Here is a 21,077-nt window from a genome sequence, read left to right on the forward strand (position 1 = left end):
CGGTCCCACACATTGTCTCCCCTCCCCTGAAGGTGCTGACTCTGGCTGGGTTCAGTTCTACATTCATTGGTTGCCCTCCCTCTCCTCCCCTGAAGGTGCTGACTCTGGCTGCGTACAATTCCACACTCACTGGTTCCCCTCTCTCTCCTCCCCTGAATGTGCCGACTCTGGCTGGGTTCAGGTCTACACTCACTCGGACCCTGAAGCCCCGCCCAAAGATGGTCCCCTTACAAAGATGGCCGCGCTCGACGATGCGAAATGGCGGCGCACAAACTCTCAGACTTCCTTTACAAATATGGCCGCCGTTAACCTGGGCATGTTACCGGGAAAAAGCCTCCGAGCTGGAAAGGCAGGTAGGTTCTCATTCGGGGCTTGCGGAGTACAGCAGGTGTTTATGAAGCCCATCCGCCGAGTGCGTTACCTCCCTGCGCCCGTTGATTCGTAATCGGCGTAAAATCGTGGCTGCAATCCTTCTTTGTTGTCGCACTCGCCTGGCTCTGATCACAATTCCACTGCGCATGCTCCAAATACAGGCGGGCACTGCGCCTGCGCACTGGGCTCCTCCGATGTGAAAAGGCACATTCTCCCCCGCGGCGCATGCTGGGTAAGAGCACCGCCATTGAAAGTCCCAATTAGTGAATGGAGAATGACTTTCTGTGATCAGAGTGAGAGAGAATACATCAATAATTCACACAGAAACCCAAATGCACGGGTACTCTGGCATGGTTCAGTCCTGGATGTGATTAATAACTGAATCCAAACCCCTGCAGTCACATGTGAACTCACTGGAGTCTCAGCAGGTGGGGTGAAATTCTTCCCACACACAGGATATTGAAACAGCCTCTCTCCAGTATCAATGCGCTGATCGTGCATCAGCTGCTTTGAACTTTGAAAGCTTTTCTCACAGTCAGAGTATTTACAGCAACAGTTCTCAATGTGGACACACTGGAGTGTCAACAGTTGGAACAACGGAGTGAATCCCTTCCCACACATGAAGTATCTAAGCGGTCTCTCTCCGGTGTGACTGTGCTGGTGTGTCAGTAAATGGGATGATTGATTGAATCCCTTTCCACATACAGACCACTGAACGGATTCTCCCCTTTATGCATATGTTCGTGTGGTAATAGATGAGATGAGCTGGTGAACGGCCTCTCCTCAGTGTGACTGTTTCGATGAGTTTCCACCACAGACTGGCAACTGCTTTTATTCCCACAGTCCCCACATTTACACTGTTGATTCAGGCGCATGAGTCTCACAGGCTAGATGGTTAGTTGAAGGTGGGTTCGTGCCACACAAGTGACAGGCAATGAATATCTCCAACAAGCGAGAGTCTAACCACCACCCCTTGACATTCAATGGCATTACCAATGATGAATCCCCCACCATCAACATCCTGGGGGTCACCATTGACCAGAACCTAACTGGACCAGCCACATAAATACTGTGGCAACAAGAGCAGGTCAGAGGCTAGGTATTCTGTGGCGAGTGTCTCACCTCCTGACTCCCCAAAGCCTTTCCACCATCTACAAGGCACAAGTCAGGAGTGTGATGGAATACTCTCCACTTGCCTGGATCAGTGCAGCTCCAACAACACTCAAGAAGCTCGACACCATCCAGGACAAAACAGCCCACTTGATTGGCACCCCATCCACCACCTTAAACATTCACTCCCTCCAGCACCGGTGTACCGTGGCTGCAGTGTGTACCATCTACACGATGCACTGCAGCAACTCGCCAAGTCTACTTCGTAGCACCTCCCAAACCCGCGACCTCCTCCACCTAGAAGGACAAGGGCAGCAGGTGCATGGGAACACCACTGCCTCCAAGTTCCCTTGCAATTCACACACCATCCCAACTTAGAATTATATTGACCGATCCTTCATCTTCACTGGGTCAAAATCCTGGAACTCCCTCCCTAACAGCAATTTGGGAGTACCTTCACCACATGGACTGCAGCGGTTCAAGAAGGTGGCTCACCACCACCTTCTCAAGGTCAATTAGGGATGGGCAATAAATGCTGGCCTTGCCAGCAATGCACACATCCCATAATTTAAAAAAAAATACACAGAACACGTGTCCTGTTTCTCCCACTGTGAGTGGTGTTTTTCCTTCTATATCCAAAAGCCAATGATATTCAGGTCCTGATGAAACTGGTCAATTTCTCAGATCTTGAGGTGATATTTTGTTTGAGTTTTCATCAGCAGATCCTCCCCTACTGACACTCTGAAATTGTCTTTACAAATGTTGTTACTTTCAGTGCAGGATAGAAAGTCAGAACAGACAATTTTAGTTCCAATAGAAGGTTCTGTCCTCTCCTGCCTCTCCTAAGCTGTACATTCCCCATTCTACACACTCTGCCTCCATCCTAACTGTCTAAACTCAACATTCATTACACTCTCTGTGATTTTGTTTCTCCCCTTCTCTCCAGAAGGAGCTGAATCTGGCAGGGTGCAATTCCACAGACATTAGTTAACCTCTAGTGCCTCACCATCAGCTGACTCAGTAAGTGTCAGCAGCATTTCCACTGTGGTAGGCATCACAGGCGAGTCCAATCCTGTTCTCAATTGACATCTATATACTTCCCAGTTGATGTGACTGGATCTCCATCAAGAGCAGGTGCAGTGGCTGATTTTTACTCTTAATTAGCCCAGTGGTGCTGAAGCAAATTATGGCCCCTGAACTGCTGCCGTGGCTGAGATCAACTAACAGCCCAGATCAAGAACAGCACTTTGGACTTCCCCAGTCAGTAGTACAGAGTGTTTTAAAGCGGGGCGGGGCGAATGTGGAGGTGGGAAGGGTGAGAACAGAATATTTTGAAAGAAATGTTACTCCACCTTTAAAGGAAACCTTCATCACCAGCAAAATTCTGAAGTCTTTCCAAATTAACCAAGCAAGTCAAATGGATCTTCAAAAACAGCGAGACATTTAGAAAGGCTCAAGTCACTGAAACAGACAGGTTTACAATCACTGCACGGTACAGAAGGGAGTGACTGTTAATGGGAGCTCTGTGAGTGAAGTCTGCCGACACGCCAAGATAAACCCTTTAAATATAAATAGACAGAGAAAGTGGAGTCCCTGTCCCTTTAAGTATCTGGCCGATTCCCCAGGCAGTGGAGGGGGAACAGCGCGTGGTCTCTTTATAACCTAGCCCAGTTGGAAATGCGCAGGGACCTGCTCTGTGTGGAGGCAGGGCCTCGGGGAACCGCTCGATGTGCGGACTACTTACACTGAGACACCAAATCCAGGGACCACATAGAGTGTGACACCAACTAAAAAAGGATTCGCATAGTTACACTGGTGTTGTCAATAGTTGTTTCTACCCAGCCCCTAATCCACACCCATTAATAGAAGTCCTGTTAGCCGAGACCTCCGACACTCCAAGACAAAGAAGACTGTCCCTTTAAATATAAATATGTAGAGAAAGGGGAGTCACTGTCCCTTTAAATATCTGCCCCATTCACCCAGGCAGTGGGAGAAGGAACAGCACGCGGTCTCTTTATATCCTGAACCAGCGGGCCCCGCCAGATGGGCTGCCACATGTAGGAACTCCCTCTGTGTGGGGATCACTTACATTGAGACACCAAATCCACTGACCACTTACACTGTGGCTACAAATCCAAGCACCACTTACAATGAGACATGAAATCCAGGGACCACTTACACTGAGACACCAAATCCAGGATCCACTTACAGTGTGACACGAAATCCAGGGAGCAGTTACACTGTAACACCAAATCCAGGGATGAGTGCGCGGGGCTCCCGTGTTTCTTCCCATCCGGGTCCTAGTGCCTGGGAAAGTCATTCATTGAATCAGTTATTTGATTTAGACTCTCCACACTTCAGATTTCACACCATCTCTACTGAAGGCGCTGGCAAAAGCAGTGCATACGGTTAACGTCCCACACAATTGTAACAGAAGAGCACCAGAGCTGGGCCCCCACTTGTACAGTCCCAGGGTTAGGATCCCCATGTCCAGTCCCAGGGTTGCAATCCCCATGTGCAATCCCAGGGATGCAATGCCTATGTACAGTCCCAGGGTTGCAATCTCCATGTACAGTCCCAGGGTTGGAATCCCCATGTACAGTAACAGGGTTAGAATCCCCATGTACAGTCCCAGGGTTGGAATCCGCATGTACAGTCGCACGGTTATAATCCCCATGTAGAGTCCCAGGGTTAGAATTCCCATGTACAGTCCCAGGGTTAGAATGCCCATGTACTGTCCCAGTGTTAGAATCCCCATGTACAGTCGCACGGTTGGAATCCCCATGTACAGTTCCAGGGTTATAATCCCCATGTACAGTCCCAGGGTTAGAATTCCCATGTACAGTCCCAGGGTGAGAATGCCCATGTACAGTCCCAGGGTTGGAATCTCCATTTACAGACCCAGGGTTTGAATCGCCATGTCCAGTCCCAGGGTTAGAATCCCCATGTACAGCCCCAGGGTTGGAATCACCATGTACAGTCCCAGGGTTGGAATCCCCGTGTACAGTCCCAGGGCTGGAATCCCCATGTACAGTCTCAGGGTTGGAATCCACATGTACAGTCCCAGGGTTGGAATTACCATGTACTGTCCCAGGGTTAGAATCCACATGTACAGTCCCAGGGTTAGAATCCCCATGTACAGTCTCAGGGTGAGAATCCCCATGTACAGTCCCAGGGTTAGAATCCCCATGTACAGTCCCAGGGTTGGAATCGCCATGTACAGTCCCAGGGTAAGGATCCACTTGTACAGTCCCAGGGTTGGAATCCACATGTACAGTCCCAGGGTAAGAATCCCCATTTCCAGTCACAGGGTTGGTATTCCCATGTACAGTCCCAGGGTAAGAATCTCAATGTACAGTCCCAGGGTTGGAATCCCCATGTACAGTCTCAGGGTTAGAATCCCCATGTACAGTCCCTGGGTTATAATCCCCATGTACATTCCCAGGGTAAGAATCCCCACGTACAGTCCCAGGGTAAGAATCCCCATGTACAGTCCCAGGGTTGGAATCCCCATGTACAGTCCCAGGGTCGGAATCCCCATGAACAGTCCCACGGTTAGAATCCCCAGGTACAGTCCCAGGGCTGGAATCCCCATGTACAGTCCCTGCAACAGCTTGCATTTATACAGCAGAGGGAGCAATTCAGAGACGATTAGCATCAAGGTGGGCGGTGGATGTGGAACTTGCTCCCTGGCCTCCTGTGTAGGGCTTTCCTGTTGCATCTGTTTGAGCTGGAGTGGAGAGGGGGGGAGAAGCTGCTGGGTTTAACCCCCAGTACTTCTGAGCCCAGTGGGACCCAACAATTTCCAATGTGGGACTGTGAAGGGAGGCGGATTCTGGGGGAGATTAAGTTGCTAAACAGACACTGTCCATACAGTGAAAAAGATAATCGTTTTAGGAACAAATATTTCTGTAGAGGCTTTCAATCCATTTTATATATAAAGACTTTTTTTAATTCATTCGATGTGGGTGTTGCTAGTAAGGCCAGCATATATTGCCAGTCCCCAGTTGCCAATTGAGAACGTGATGCTGGACCATCTTCTTGAACCTCTGCAGTCCGTGTGGTGAAGGTACACTCGGAATGCTGTTAGGTGAGGAGTTCCAGGACTTTACCCAGCGACGATGTAGGAACAGCGATATATGCTCAAGTCAGGATAGTGTGTGACTTGGAGGGGAACTGCGAGGTGATGGTGTTCCCATGCACCTGCTGCCCTTGTCCTAGGTGGTGGAGGTCGCATGTTTGGGAGTTGCTGTCAAAGTTCTAGTCGAGTTGCAGATGTATAAGGTCGTTCTCCTTCACCTCTCCCCCTCCCACCTCGCTCTCTCTCCTCCCATAGAGGCCAGAGTCTTGTGTAGGCCCAGACCTAGGTGGTGGGTTCCCTTCCCTGTTAATTCTGTGTGTTCCAGTTGTATTAAGATTAATTACTGACACAGACTACAAGAATAAAGTTTCAACAGGTCTTTACTAGTTGGAGGTCAGGACTATACTAAATACAATATCACCACACAGTACTTATATACCGGTGGTCACCACCGGTATTACGTATACAGCAGCCAGAGAAATTAGTACAACTCTTAAGGTGGAACAGGCTTAAGTTCTCTTAAGGTGGAACAGGTTACATACACCACAATCCTCCCTTTTTAGCTTAACAGTCATATCCCCATTTAACATAACATAATAACATATATACATATATAACTTCAGGTATAAACAGTTCAAAGCTTCAGTCTCTCAGGAGGCCTTCTGATTCGGTTTGGATAACGCCTTTCAGTGGTCTCTGATTCTTGTTGCTGAGGTGACTCTTCTTGTTGGTTTCCTATGTATTGGACGTCATCATCAGGTACAGTCCCTGCCGAGGTAGATGCTTCAGGTTCATTAACGTCTTCCACAGTTGTCTCCGTCGCAACCATGGGTTCGACCCTTGCTCTTGATTCTACCAGTTGATCCGCATGACGCCTTATCACATTGTTACCAATATCTACTGTGTACATCAGAGGTCCTTGTCTGGCCCGAATTGTTCCGGACTGCCATTTTTCGTTTCCATAGCCCCTTGCCAACACTGGTTGTCCTACGTCAAAACTTCGAGTGGACTTGTTATTAATATGCCGGAACTGTTTGTTTTCCACTTCCCTCCGCACATTTGGTTTTAACAAGTCCAACCTGGACCGCAACCTCCTGTTATAAAACATCATGGCAGGACTTTGGTTAGTCACTGCATGAGCGGCGTTTCGATATGCCATTAGGAAATTGTCCACCTTGTGTTGTAACGGAATCTGATCATCGTTCATGGCCTTTATTGCCTTTTTGAATGTTTGGACAAATCTCTCGGCCAACCCGTTTGTCGCCGGATGATATGGGGCAGAGGTATAATGTTTCACCCCATTCTTCTTTAAGAATTTTTGGAATTCTTCCGACACGAACTGTGGTCCGTTGTCCAAACATATCTGTTCTGGCAATCCGTTCCTTGCGAATATTGTTCTTAACACCGCAATTGTCTTTTCTGAAGTAGTGGTATTCATCTTGATCACTTCTGGCCATTTGGAATGTGCGTCCACCGCAATTAGGAACATGGAGTCCATGAATGGACCAGCAAAGTCAATATGTACGCGTTGCCATGGGGCTGAAGGCCATTCCCATGGGTGTAGCGGTGCGATCGGAGGTGCATTTTGCACTTTTTGGCACCCAGCACAGCTTTTTGTCAACTCCTCTATCTGTTGGTCAATGCCCGGCCACCATACATAAGCCCTAGCAAGACTTTTCATCTTAACTCCCCCCAGATGACCTTCATGCAGTTCCTTTAGAACTCTTTCCCGTAACTTGGGAGGAATAATCACTCTTGTCCCGTACATCAAAGTACCATGGCAGACGGACAGCTGGTCTCGCCTTGCCGAGAATGCCGGTAACAGAGTATCACCATGTGTTGGCCATCCCTTCACTGTCACCTCGTAAACTCGGGACAGTGTCGGGTCATTCCTGGTTTCTCTTTCAATACTTGCATTGGTGACTGGTAAACACTCGATGATGGTCGAATGAAATAACTCAACAGGGTCAACTTTCGTCGTCTCTTCTGCTTCAGGTAGTGGCAGGCGCGACAGCCCATCAGCATTGCCATGCTGCTTTGTACCTTTGAATTCTATTTGATATTGATGTGCCCCTAGGAAAAGGGACCATCTCTGGAGTCGCTGTGCTGTCATCACCGAAACACCCTTCTTAGGGTTAAAAATGGATACCAACGGCTGATGGTCTGTCAGAAGTGTGAATTTTTGGCCCTGCAGGTAATGATTAAACTTCTTCACTCCCCATACAAGGCTGAGAGCCTCCCTATCGATCTGCGCATAGTTGCGCTCAGCGGAGGTCAATGACCTGGATGCAAACACGACTGGCCTTTCCGTGCCATTTGGCAACTTGTGTGAGAGTACTGCCCCAATACCATATGGAGAAGCATCACAAGCCAACCGAATAGGCAGTGTCGGGTTGGAGTGAGCCAACACTTCCTCTGAGGTGATCAATTCTTTGCTTTTGCGAAATGCCTTCTTACAGTTTTTGCTCCATTCCCATGGTACCCCCTTCTGTAAAAGAGCGTTCAGCGGGTGCAGTACCGTGGATAGATTCGGTAGAAGCTTATGGTAATAGTTCATCAATCCCAGAAACGACCTCAACTGAGAGACATTATCCGGAGCGGGAGCCTTTACAACTGCCTCTATCTGGTCAGGAGACTTATGAAGCCCCTCCCGGTCAATGACATGACCACAGTACGAGATCCGCTTCTGAAAGAACTCACATTTCTGCCGATTAACTCTAAGTCCATACTCTTTCAGTCTGTTGAGCACCAGTTCCAAGTTTGCGAGGTGTTCTTCATCACCATCACCTGTAATCAGAATATCGTCCAGGTAACATTGTGTGCCTGGAATTCCCTGTAATACCTGCTCCATGGCCCTCTGCCAAATTGCCGGAGCCGATGCCACTCCAAAAACCAGCCTATTATACCGGTACAAACCTCTATGCGTGTTGACCGTGAGGTACTGGCGTGACTCTTCTTCAACCTCCATCTGCAAGTACGCCTGCGCCAGGTCTATCTTGGTGAAGTGTTTCCCACCAGACAACGAAGCAAAAATATCCTCAATCCGCGGAAGCGGATACTGCACCGTGTGAAGCACCGGATTAACGGTGATCTTGAAAGCTCCACAGATGCGAACCTTCCCTGGTTCTCCTGGCTTGTTGCTCGAAGGATGTTTCATAACGGGAACAATGGGCATAGCCCACTCACTCCAATCTACCTTAGACAGTACACCTGAACGTTCTAGAGCTTCCAGTTCCGCTTCTACAGTAGGTCGTATTGCATAGAGTACCGGTCTGGCTTTGAAAAATTTTGGTTGTGCATGTTCATCAATCTTGATGTTTGCCGTAATTCCTTTCAGTGTTCCCAGTCCTTGCTGGAACACCTCTTTAGCATCATCCAATATTTTGGACAATCGTTTAGGTTTGACATCTGTTTCCCCGGAATCTACCGTTAGTGCTTTTAAGGAGTGCCAGTCCATATTCATTTTCCTAATCCACTCCCGTCCCAGTAGTGGTGGATCTCCTTCAGGTAGCACATATAAGTCCATTACTTGACTTTCTTCGCCCTTGTGGACCACTTTTACCTCTATCTTTCCGATGGGGTACACTCTTTGCCCCGTGTATGTTTTCAATATAATCTCCGTATCCCGTAGGGGAATATGTTGGAATAACCTTTTGTAATCTTTCTTATTCATGACCGTCAATGCTGATCCAGTGTCCAATTCCATCTTTACTTGGACTCCTGCTATCTGAAGAGTGAACCAAATTGTCTGGAGATCTGCATCCTTACCAACGTTGTGTACTCTTAAGCTACCCAGTTCATTACTGCTAGCGTCTGAATCTGACTTCTGTTCATTCGAACTGGTCTTTGTCACCTTGTGCACCTTTATGTATTTTCCTTGCGGTGACTTTTTGTTGCTGGTCTTCTTTCCTGATTGGCATACTTTAGCTATGTGGCCAAGCCTGCCACATGTTCTGCATTCTTGGTTTTTAAACCAACACTGGTTCTGATCGTGTGTTGTCTTTCCACAACGATAACATTTTACAGTACTCAAACCCAATTTATTTGTACTGAGTTCCGGTGACCGTAGCTGCATTACTGCCGTGCCTCTCGCTGCGGCTTCGTGTGCTGCTGCCAAAGTGACCGCTTTCTCAAGCATCAGCTCATTCTCCTCGAGCAGTCGCTTTTGTGTATCTTCTTTTAATAATCCACACACAAATTTATCTCTTAGCGCGTCTGTTAGTCCCGTTCCAAACTGACAGTACTTTGTTAGCTTACGCAATTCCATTAAATATTCAGCATTGCTTTCATCCTTCAGCTGCCTTCTGCTGTAAAATTTAAATTGTTCCGCTAGCATCAGCGGCGTGGGGTTTAGATGATTTTTCAGGACAGTAACAATCTCCTCGAACGTCTTATCCGCCGGTTCATCTGGTGATAAAAGGTGTTTCAATTGCCCGTATGTCTTCGCACCCATTAAGTTCAATAAAGTTAGTGCTTTCTCTGCATCTGGGATTTTATTTGCTTTACAATAATTTTGTATGCGTTCTACATACATGGCCCAATCTTCGATGTCGCTATCAAAGGTATTAATGTTCCCATGTTTAGGCATCGTTGCAATTTATTTTATTTATTTATTTATTTTTTAATTTTATCCCAAGATGGCAACTTCCCGCTCTTGTCTTCGTCCTCTGCCTACAAAATGGCGGTTTTCCCACGCTTGGCGGTCTTCACCCACTGGCTGCAATGGCGTTTGGCATGCCGCTGCTGCTCCCCTTTCCCAGCGGTTAGTAACTCCCCCGACGCTGTCTCCGCTTCACCGCAGCTCCCTCGGGCATTCGCGCTTCCCCGATGTCGTGCCTCGCAGCCCTTCTTGCAGCCCGGTTATTAGCACCGGCTGCGTTCGCCTTCACCGCGGCTCTCGCGCCTTCAGTCACCCCAGACGCTGCGCCTTTTTGGCCTGAAAGCGGCCCGGCCCTTATCACCAGCCGCGATCGATGTCCCCGCGCTGCGCCTTTCGGCCTGAATGCGGCCCGGCCCTTATCTCCGGTCACGATCGATCTCACTGCCTTTATTCCTCCGTCTTCCTCCCCCGTCTGTACAGCCAACGCGGCCGACTTTCTGCTCGCGTCGCTGACCGGCTTACCCACCACCGAGGTAGAAAGAAGATAGCTGACTGCCGCTGATGGAGGCTTCGAGTTCAGGATGTCTTCTGCACTCCGGGTTCTCGATGCCTGCCGCGCGACGTGTCTTCCAGCAGGGTGATGAGGGTGGATGCCTCTCTTCGACGCCCGTTCTGTGGACGAAGCCGCCGTGGATATAAACTGCCGTAGGGTAAGAATCGGACTCGTCGCCACTGTTAAGTCTGTGTGTTCCAGTTGTATTAAGATTAATTACTGACACAGACTACAAGAATAAAGTTTCAACAGGTCTTTACTAGTTGGAGGTCAGGACTATACTAAATACAATATCACTACACAGTACTTATATACCGGTGGTCACCACCGGTATTACATATACAGCAGCCAGAGAAAGTAGTACATCTCTTAAGGTGGAACAGGCTTAAGTTCTCTTATGGTGGAACAGGTTACATACACCACATTCCCTGATGGACATTAGTGAACCAGTTGGGTTTTTATGACAATCCGGCAGCTTTCATGGTCACTTTTTTCTAGTGCTGGCCCCACAAATTCCCAGACTCATTCAGCTCAATTTCACAACCTGCCTTTGTGTTTTTGTGGGTTGTCTCTCACCCTCCCTTTTTCCTGTTTTAAATTAATTTTGCAGGGTATTAGAAGAGGAGGATTTGCAGACGGGAAACTCAAACCAAACATCACTTCAAGATCTGACAGAGTCACTCGATTCATCAGGACCTTTGTACATGGAAGCAGAAAGCACCGTTCAGAGCGGGGAGAAACCGTACACGTGTTCTCTGTGTGGACGAGGCTTCAACCGATCCTCTGGCCTGTCGAGACACAAGCACAGTCACACCGGGGAGAGGCTATTCACCTGCTCTGAGTGTGGGAAGGGATTCACTAATTCATCCCATCTGCTGACACACCAGCGAGTTCACACTGACGAGAGACCTTTTAAATGCCCGGCCTGCGGGAAGTGCTGTAAAAGTTCCGGTTAACTGACATACCATCAACGTGTTCACACTGATGAGAAACCATTCAGGTGCTCTGACTGTGGGTCTGGGTTCAGATGATCATCTCACTTCAGTGTACATCAGCGAGTTCACACTGGGCAGAGGTTGTTCACCTGTTCCGAGTGTGGGAAGGGATTCACTCAGTCATGTGACCTTCTGAGACACCAGCGAGTTCACACTGGGGAGAGGCCTTTCACCTGCTCCGTGTGTGGGAAGGGATTCAGTCAGTCATCCCACCTGCTGAAACACCAGCACATTCACACTGGGAAGAGACCGTTCACCTGCTCTGAGTGTGAGAAGCAATTCACTCAGTCATCCTCCCTGCTAACACACCAGCGAGTTCACACCGGGGAGAGGCTGTTCATCTGCTCCGTGTGTTGGAAGGAATTCAGTCGGTCATCCCACCTGCTGAAACACCAGCGAGTGCACCCTGATAAGAGACCTTTTAAATGTTCTGACTGTGAGAAGAGATTTAAAAGTAAAAAGGATCACCTGAGACATCAGCAAGTTCACGCTGGGGGGAAACCATTCACCTGCTCTGTGTGTAGGAAGAGATTCGCTCAGTCATCCGAACTTCTGAGACACCAGCGAGTTCACACTGGGGAGAGCCTGTTTACCTGATCTGTGTGTGGGATGGGATTCGCTCCGTCATCCCACCTGCTGATAAACCAGCAAGTTCACAAGTGACTGCAGGGGTTGGATTCTGTTCTTATTGCTGCTGTTAATCACATCCCGGACTGAACCATGTTCATTCTAACAGTTGGGGTTTGTTTCTGCTGATGTTAAAAACTCCTGTAACTAGGCTGCAGTTTAATATTCTGGATATACCTCAAATAAATCGGCTTTGCTGCAAACACATTGTTGTGGATTTTTGTCATTCCCACCTTAGTGCTTAGAAACATAGAAACATAGAAACATAGAAGATAGGAGCAGGAGTAGGCCATTCGGCCCTTTGAGCCTGCTCCGCCATTCAATGAGATCATGGCTGATCATCCAAATTCAGTACCCTGTCCCTGCCTTCTCCCCATATCCCTTGATCCCTTTAGCCTTAAGAAATATATCCAACTCTTTCTTGAATATATTTAATGAACTGGCCTCCACCACCCTCTGTGGCAGAGAATTCCACAGGTTCACCACTGTCTGGGTGAAGAAATTCCTCCTCATTTCAGTCCTAAATTACCTACCCCTTATCCTTAGACTATGACCCCTGGTTCTGGACTCCCCGACCATCGGGAACATCCTTCCTGCATCCAATCTGTCCAGGCCTGACAGAATGTTATAGGTTTCGATGAGATCCCCTCTCAATCTTCTAATCTCCAGTGAGTATAAGCCCAATCGACACAATCTCTCCTCATACGTCATTCCTGCCATCCCAGGTATCAGCCTGGTGAATTTTTGCTCTACTCCTTCCATGGCAAGAACGTCCTTCCTCAGATAAGGCGACCAAAACTGCACACAATACTCAAGGTGCGGTCTCACCAAGGCCCTGTACAACTGTAGCAAGACATCCTTGTTCCTGTACTCGAACCCTCTTGCTACGAAGGCCAACATTCCATTTGCCTTCTTAACCGCCTGCTGCACCTGCATTGTTACCTTCAGCGACTGGTGCACAAGAGCACCCAGGTCTCTTTGCACTTCCCCTTCTCCCAATCTATTGCCATTCAAATAATAATCTGCCTTCCTGTTTTTGCCACCAAAGTGGATAATCTCACATTTATCCACATTATAGTGCATTTGCCATGTTTCTGCCCAATCACCTAACCTGTCCAAATCGTACTGGAGTTTCATGACCTCCTCCTCACAGCATACCCTCCCACCCAGCTTTGTGTCGTCTGCAAATTTGGAGATATTACATCCAATTCCCTCGTCCAGATCATTAATATATATTGTGAACAGCTGGCGTCCTAGGACCGATCCTTGTGGTACCCCACTAGTCACTGTCTGCCACTTGGAAAATGACCCGTTTATTCCAACTCTTTGCTTTCTGTCCGCCAACCAGTTCTCTATCCAAGTCAATACTTTGCCCCCAATCCCATGTGCCTTAATTTTGCACGCTAATCTCTTAAGCGGGACCTAATCGAAAGCCTTCTGAAAGTCCAAATACACCACATCCACTGGTTCTCCCTTATCTATTTTACCAGTTACATCCTCAAAAAATTCCAGTAGATTAGTCAAGCATGATTTACGTTTTGTAAATCCATGTTGACTTTGTCCGATCCTGTCACTGCTTTCCAAGTGCTCTGCTATTACATCTTTTATAATGGACTCTAGCATTTTCCCCACTACCGATGTCAGGCTTACCGGTCTATAATTCCCCGCTTTTTCACTGCCACCTTTTTTGAATAGTGGGGTAACATTAGCTACCCTCCAATCCATGGGTACTGTTCCAGAGTCTATCGAGTTCTGGAAGATGACCAGCAATGCATAAACTATTTCTAGGGCCACTTCCTTAAGTACCCTGGGATGTAGATTATCAGGCCCTGGGGATTTATCGGCCTTCAGTCCCATCAATTTTCCTAACACCATTTCCCTACAAATGCTGATTTCTTTCAGTTCCACCCTTTCATCAGACCCTATGTTCCCTGGCATTTCTGGGAGGTTATTTCTGTCCTCCTTTGTGAAGACAGAACCAAAATATGCATTTAGTTGGTCAACCATTTCTTTGTTCCCCATTACAAATTCCCCCGATTCTGACTGCAAGGGACCTATGCTTGACTTCACCAATCTTTTTCTCTTCACATATCTATAAAAGCTTTTACAGTCAGTTTTTATGTTCCCTATAAACATACTCTCATATTCTATTTTCCATTTCTTAATTAATCCCTTTGTCCTCCTTTGTTGAATCGTAAACTGCTCCCAATCCTCAGGATTATTGCTTTTTCTGGCCAATTTGTATGTCCTCTCCTTGGATCTTATGCTATCCCTAATTTCCCTTGTTAGCCACGGTTGAAGCACCTTTGTTGTTTTATTTTTATGCCAAACTGGGATGAACAACTTCTGTAGTTCTTCCATTCGGTCTTTGAATGTTTGCCATTGCCTATCCACCGTCAACCCTTTGAGTGCCATTCCCCAATCAATCCTACCCAACTCGCTCCTCAGACCATCGTAGTTTCCTTTATTTAAATTGAGGACCCTAGTTTCTGAGTCAACTACTTCATTCTCCATCTTATTGAAGAATTCTATCATATTATGATTGCTCCGACCCAAGGGGCCTCATACAACAAGATTCCTAATTAATCCTTTCTCATTACATAATACCCAGTCTAAGATGGCCTGATCTCTGGTTGGTTCCCCAACATATTGGTCCAGGAAACCATCCCGTAAACACTCCAGGAATTCCTCCTCCACAGTATTGTTACCAATTTGGTTAGCCCAATCTATATGTAGATTAAAGTCACCCATGATGACTGCTGTGCCCTTATTGCATGCTTCTTTAATTTCCCTTTTAATGCCATCCCCATCCTCCGCCTTACTCTTTGGAGGTCTATATACCACTCCCACTAATGTTTTTTTCCCCTTAGTATTTCTCAATTCTACCCATACAGATTCCACATCATCAGAGCTAATGTCCTTCATTACAATTGTGTAAATCCCTTCTTTAACCAGTAATGCTACCCCACCTCCCTTTCCTTTTTGCCTATCTTTCCTGAATATCGAATACCCTTGGATGTTGAGTTCCCAGTCTTGGCCATCCTTGAGCCATGTTTCCGCAATCCCAACCAAATCATATTCCTTTACCTCTATTTGCGCAGCCAATTCATCCACCTTATTACAAATGCTCCTCGCATTAAGACACAAAGCCTTCAGGCTTGTTTTTTTAACGCTCTTCGACCTATTAGAATTATTATTTACTGTGGCCATGTTTGATTTAAACCGTTGATTTATCTGACTGCCACTTTTGTTTTTCTCCTTCCTATCTTTTGCTTGTATCCTTGTTTCCCCTTCCTCTGTGTCCCTGCTCAGGTTCCCAACCCCCTGCCATTTTAGTTTAAACCCTCCCCCACAGCACTAGCAAACACTCTCCCTAGGACATCGGTTCCAGCCCTGCCCAGGTGCAGACCGTCCGGTTTGAACTGGTCCCACCTCCCCCAGGACCGGTTCCAATGTCCTAGGAACTTGAATCCCTCCCCCTGGCACCATTCCTCTAGCCACGTATTCATCTGAAGTATCCTTCTATTTCTACTCTGACTAGCATGTGGCACTGGTAGCAATCCTGAAATTACTAACTTTGGGGTCCTGTTTTTTAATTTACCTGCAAACTCCCTATATTCCGCTTTTAGGATCTCATCCCACTTTTTACCTATATCGTTGTTGCCTATATGCACCACGACAACTGGCTGTTCACCCTCCCCTTCCAAGATGTTCTGCAGCCGCTCAGAGACATCCTTGACCCTTGCACCAGGGAGGTAACACACCATCCTGGAGTCTCATTTGCGGCCGCAGAAACGCCTATCTATTCCCTTTACAATAGAATCCCCTATTACTATAGCTCTGCCACACTTTTTCCTCCCATTCTGTGCAGCAGAGCCACCCCTGGTGCCAGGAAGATGGCTGCTGCTGCCTTCCTCTGAGAAGCCATCCCCCGCAACAGCACTCAAAGTAGTGTATCTGTTGGAGAGGGGGCTGTCCACAGGGGACCCCTGCACGACCTGCCTGCGCCTAGTACTCTGCCTGTTGGTCACCCATTCCCTTTCTTCCTGTCCAACCTCTACTTGTGGTGTGTCCAACTCCCTAAACGTGCTATTCACGGTGTCCCGAGCATCGCGAATGCTCAAGTATTATTCCAATCACAGCTCCAGCGCTGCAATGCGGTCTGTCAGTAGCTGCAGCTGGGTGCACTTCCTGCACACGTAGTTGTCAGGGACACAGGAAGCGTCCCTGATTTCCCACATATCGCAGGAGGAGCATATCATGGGGCCGGGCTGTCCAGGCATGATTTACCCTTTAATTAATTGAGTTTAAATTAAATCAATCAATCCCACTAATTACACTACAGTTAAATAGTTTACCAACAGTCCCCGCTACACCAGAGAGACCTTAGTAACTATAAACCACAGAGTTAAAGTTTAAAAAGAGAGAAATACTCACCAACCAATCACTTACCTGCTTCCTGCTGACGTCGCACTTTGATTACTTTTTACCTCTGTACCCTGCTGCTGATATGGTACTCCTCGCTGAATCTGCTGGTTTAAACTGCTGCCGCGCTCGATGCTGCTCTCTCCCAGTGTGAGGGTGCCAGTCAGTTCCTTCTGCAGCCTCTAGATGGCACCTTCACTTGTTTGGTTCTAGCCCCTTGTTAATTGTTCCTAGCCTCCTGTGTTAATTCTTAACGGCCTGTTAGCTGTTCATGGGTTTCACCTGGTTTTCTTGGTATATAAGTTCTGTGGTTGCTTCCCTCCTTGCTCAGTCCTAACCGGGGAATCCGGGGACTAGCCTTCGCTCTCTGGCTCCTGGCTTTGACTAGCTGGTTGCCATGGTTCTCTCGAGCTTTGTATTTAAGATGTATCTAAGTCTGTGTTCTTAGTCTTGATAAGGTGCTGGGCTGGACTAGCGTGTTGCCATGCTGGCGCTTGTCTTGAGCTCTGTATTGATAAGCCTGTTACCCCTGTGGCAGCCCCTCGTGATAGCCTGTCTCGAGTCTCGTCTCGGCAAGCTGGTTGCGCTTGTGGTAAGCTTATCCCAGCTCAGTATGGACAAGTAGGTTGCCTCATGGAAGCTGTCCTGAGTTCCTACCTTGACTGGCCGTTTTGTAACTTGTCTCGAGTTCTTATGTATATGGTTTGTCTCGAGTTCTATGTATATTGTTGTGTTCCTTGTATGAATCTAGTTATGTGTGAATCTAGTAAAGTACCTTTAAGATTGTATACCTGCCTCTAGCCTGGTTCCTGCACTTGGGCCCAGAACCTACCTTGCCCGGAGAGCACGGCCCCGTATCTACACGGCCCCGTGGCTCCCACACCCGTGACACCCAGGGCCAGCCGCTGTGGTCGGGCCTCACTGAATCTGCTGGTTTTAACTGCCACCGCACTCGATGCTGCTCTCTCCCAGGTCCAGCCGCTGTGGTCGGGCCTCGCTGAATCCGTCGGTTTTAACTGCCGCCGCACTCGATACTGCTCTCTCCCAGGTCCAGCCGCTGTGGTCAGGCCTCGCTGAATCCACCGGTTTTAACTGCCACCACGCTCGATGCTGCTCTCTCCCAGGTCCAGCTGCTGTGGTTGGGCCTTGCTGAATCCGCCAGTTTTAACTGCCGCCGCGCTTGATGCTGCTCTCTCCCAGGTCCAGCCGCTGTGGTCGGGCCTCGCTGAATACGCCGGTTTTATCTGCCACCGCGCTCGATGCTGCTCTCTCCCAGGTCCAGCCACTGTGGTCGGGCCTCGCTGAATCCGCCGGTTTTAACTGCCGCCGCGCTCGATGCTGCTCTCTCCCAGGTCCAGCCACTGTGGTCGGGCCTGGCTGAATCCGCCGGTTTTAACTGCCGCCGCGCTCGATGCTGCTCTCTCCCAGGACCAGCAGACCCAGCATCCACAGCCTCCAGCATCACCTGGCTGGAGCTCAGAAAGGACAATCCTGGGGGAGGATCATGCGGTGGGAACAGAACTACAGCCTGGACACGGTTCTTCAAGCCCAACTGAGAGGTGCAAACGGCACTTTGGTCTTTCTCGCCTCTCTTCAGTGACAGCAATGTGCAGGTTAATCTTGAGGCCTGTAACGAATGTGTGCCAGCTGCTCTCTTCCATGGGTCAGAGCTCCTAGGAACGGAGCACAAGGCTCCTTTACAACTGTGTTTAGATTCAGGAAGAACACTGGAAATGTGCTGTCAAGTCAGAGATTGGTGTCAAACTGCGATCTGTTCCTGACTGAAAGTGAAACAGCTGGGTTAAGTTTCCAGTCTAAAAATGACTGGTAATTATTCTATGAAGGTTTAACGTGTTCATAGAATCATAGAATGATTACTGCACAGAAGGAGGCCATTCGGCCCGCTGAGCCCATGCCGGCTCTCTGCAAGAACACTTCAGCTAGTCCCACTCCCCCACCCTTCCCTCGTAGCCCTGCAAATTTTGTCCTTCAGGTACTCATCCAATTCCCTTTTGAAAGCCACGATTGAATCTGCCTCCACCACCCTTTCAGGCAGTGCATTCCAGTTCCTAACCACTCACTGCGTAAAAAGTTTTTCCCCATGTCACCTTTGGTTCTTCTGCCAATCACCTTAAATCTGTGTCCTCTGGTTCTTGACCCTTCCGTCAATGGGAACAGCTTCTCTCTATCTACTCTGTCTAGATCCCTCATGATTTTGAACTCCTCTATTAAATCTCCGCTCAATCATCTCTGCTCCAAGGAGAACAACCCCAGCTTCTCTACCCTATCAAGTTAACTGAAGTCCCTCATCCCTGGAATCATTCTCGTAAATCTTTCCTGCGCCTTCTGTAAGGCCTTCACATCCTTCCTGAAGTGTGGTGCCCAGAATTGGAAACAGTTCTCCAGTTGGGGCCGAACCAGTGTTTCATCATCATTTCCACACTTTTGTTCTCTGTACCTCGATTTATGAAGACCAGGGTCCCATAAGCCTTTTTAACTGCTTTCTCAACCTGCCCTGCCACCTTCAAGGATTTGTGCACACATACCCCCAGGTCTCTCTGTTTGTGCACCCACTTTAGGATTGTACCATTTAGTTTGCATGTCCTCTCCTCATTCTTTCCACCAAAATGTAGCACTTCACACTTTTCTGCGTTAAATTTCATCTGCCACGTGTCCGCCCATTTCACCAGCCTGTCTCTGTCCTCTTGAAGTCTATTCCCCTCACTGTTCACTATACTTCCAAGTTTCGTGTCATCTGCAAATTTTGAAGTTGTGCTCTGTACACCCATGTCCAAGTCATTAATATATATCAAGAAAAGCAGTGGTCCTAGAACTGACCCCTGGGGAACACCACTGTATACCTTCCTCCAGTCCAAAAAACAACCATTCACCACTACTCTCTGTTTCCTGTCACTTAGCTAATTTCGTATCCATGCTGTCACTGTCCATTTTATTCCATGGGCTTCAACTTTGCTGGTTAGCCTATTATGTGGCACTTTATCAAACGCCTTTTGGAAATCCATGTGCACCACATCAACCACATTGCCCTCATCAACCCTCTCTGTTACCGCATCAAAAAACTTGATCAATTTGGTTAAACACGATTTGCCTTTATCAAATCTGTGCTGGCTTTCCTTAATTAATCCACACCTATCCAAGTGACTATTAATTTTGTCCCTGATTACTGTTTCTAAAAGCTTCCCCACTACCGAGGTTAAACTGACTGGCCTGTAGTTGCTGGGTTTATCCTTACACCCTTTTTTAAACAATGGTGTAACATTTGCAAATCTCCAATCCTCTGGCACCAACCCTGTATCTATGGAGGATTGGAATATTATGGCCAGTACCTCTGCGATTTCCTCCCTCAATTCTGTCAGCATCCTAAGATGCATCCCATCCATTCCTGGTGATTTCTCTACTTTAAGTACAGCCAGCCTTGCTAATACCTCCTCTTTATCAATTTTTATCCTGTCAAGTATCTCCACTACCTCCTCCTTTACTATGTCTATGGCAGGATTCTCTTCCTTGGTGAAGACAAATGCAAAGTACTCGTTTAGTGCTTCAGCCATACCCTCTGCCTCCATGTGTAGGTCTCCTTTATGGTCCCTAATCTGCCCCACCCATCCTCTTACTACCCATTTACTATTTAAATGCCTACAGAAGACTTTTGGATTACCTTTTATGTTGGCTGCCATTCTATTCTCATTCCCGCTCTTTGCCCCTCTTAGTTTCTTTTTCACTTCTCCTCTGACCTTTCTACATATAGCCTGATTCTCAGATGTATTTGCAACCTGACATCTCTCATATGCGCTCTTTTTCGGATTCATCATATTCTCTATCTCTTTCGTCATCCAGGGAGCCCTGACTTTAGTTGCCCTGCCTTTCCCCCTTGTGGGAATGCACCTCAACTGTACCTGAACTATTTCCTCTTTAAACGCAACCCATTGTTCCATTACTGATTTGCCTGCTAATCTTTGATTTCCAGTTTACCCGGGCCAGATCCGTTCTCATCCCACTGAAGTAGGCCTTCCCCCAGTTAAACATTTTTACTCTAGATTGCTCCCTGTCCTTTTCCACAGCTAATCTAAATCTTATGATGCTATGATCACTTTTCCCTAAATGTTCACCTACTGACACTTGCTCCACTTGACCTACCTCATTCCCCAGAACCAGATTCAGCAATGCCTCCTCCCTCGTTGGGCCAGAAATATACTGATCAAGAAAGTTCTCCTGAACACACTTCAGCAATGCTTCCCCTTCTCTGCCCTTAACACTATTACGATCCCAGTCTATATTAGGATAGTTGAAGTCCCC

At 47.7% G+C, this 21,077-nt stretch overlaps 1 pseudogene; it reads left to right on the forward strand.

Moving 5' to 3' along the window:
• Positions 1-11,420: 11,420 nt before the first annotated feature.
• The window catches only part of LOC147119742 (uncharacterized), a 78,045-nt pseudogene continuing 68,388 nt past the window's right edge, over positions 11,421-21,077 (forward strand).

The sequence above is a fragment of the Somniosus microcephalus genome, chromosome 4, assembly GCF_052327205.1.
Source record: "Somniosus microcephalus isolate GS21.2 chromosome 4, FLI_Smic_1.0, whole genome shotgun sequence".
Taxonomy (NCBI): domain Eukaryota; kingdom Metazoa; phylum Chordata; class Chondrichthyes; order Squaliformes; family Somniosidae; genus Somniosus; species Somniosus microcephalus.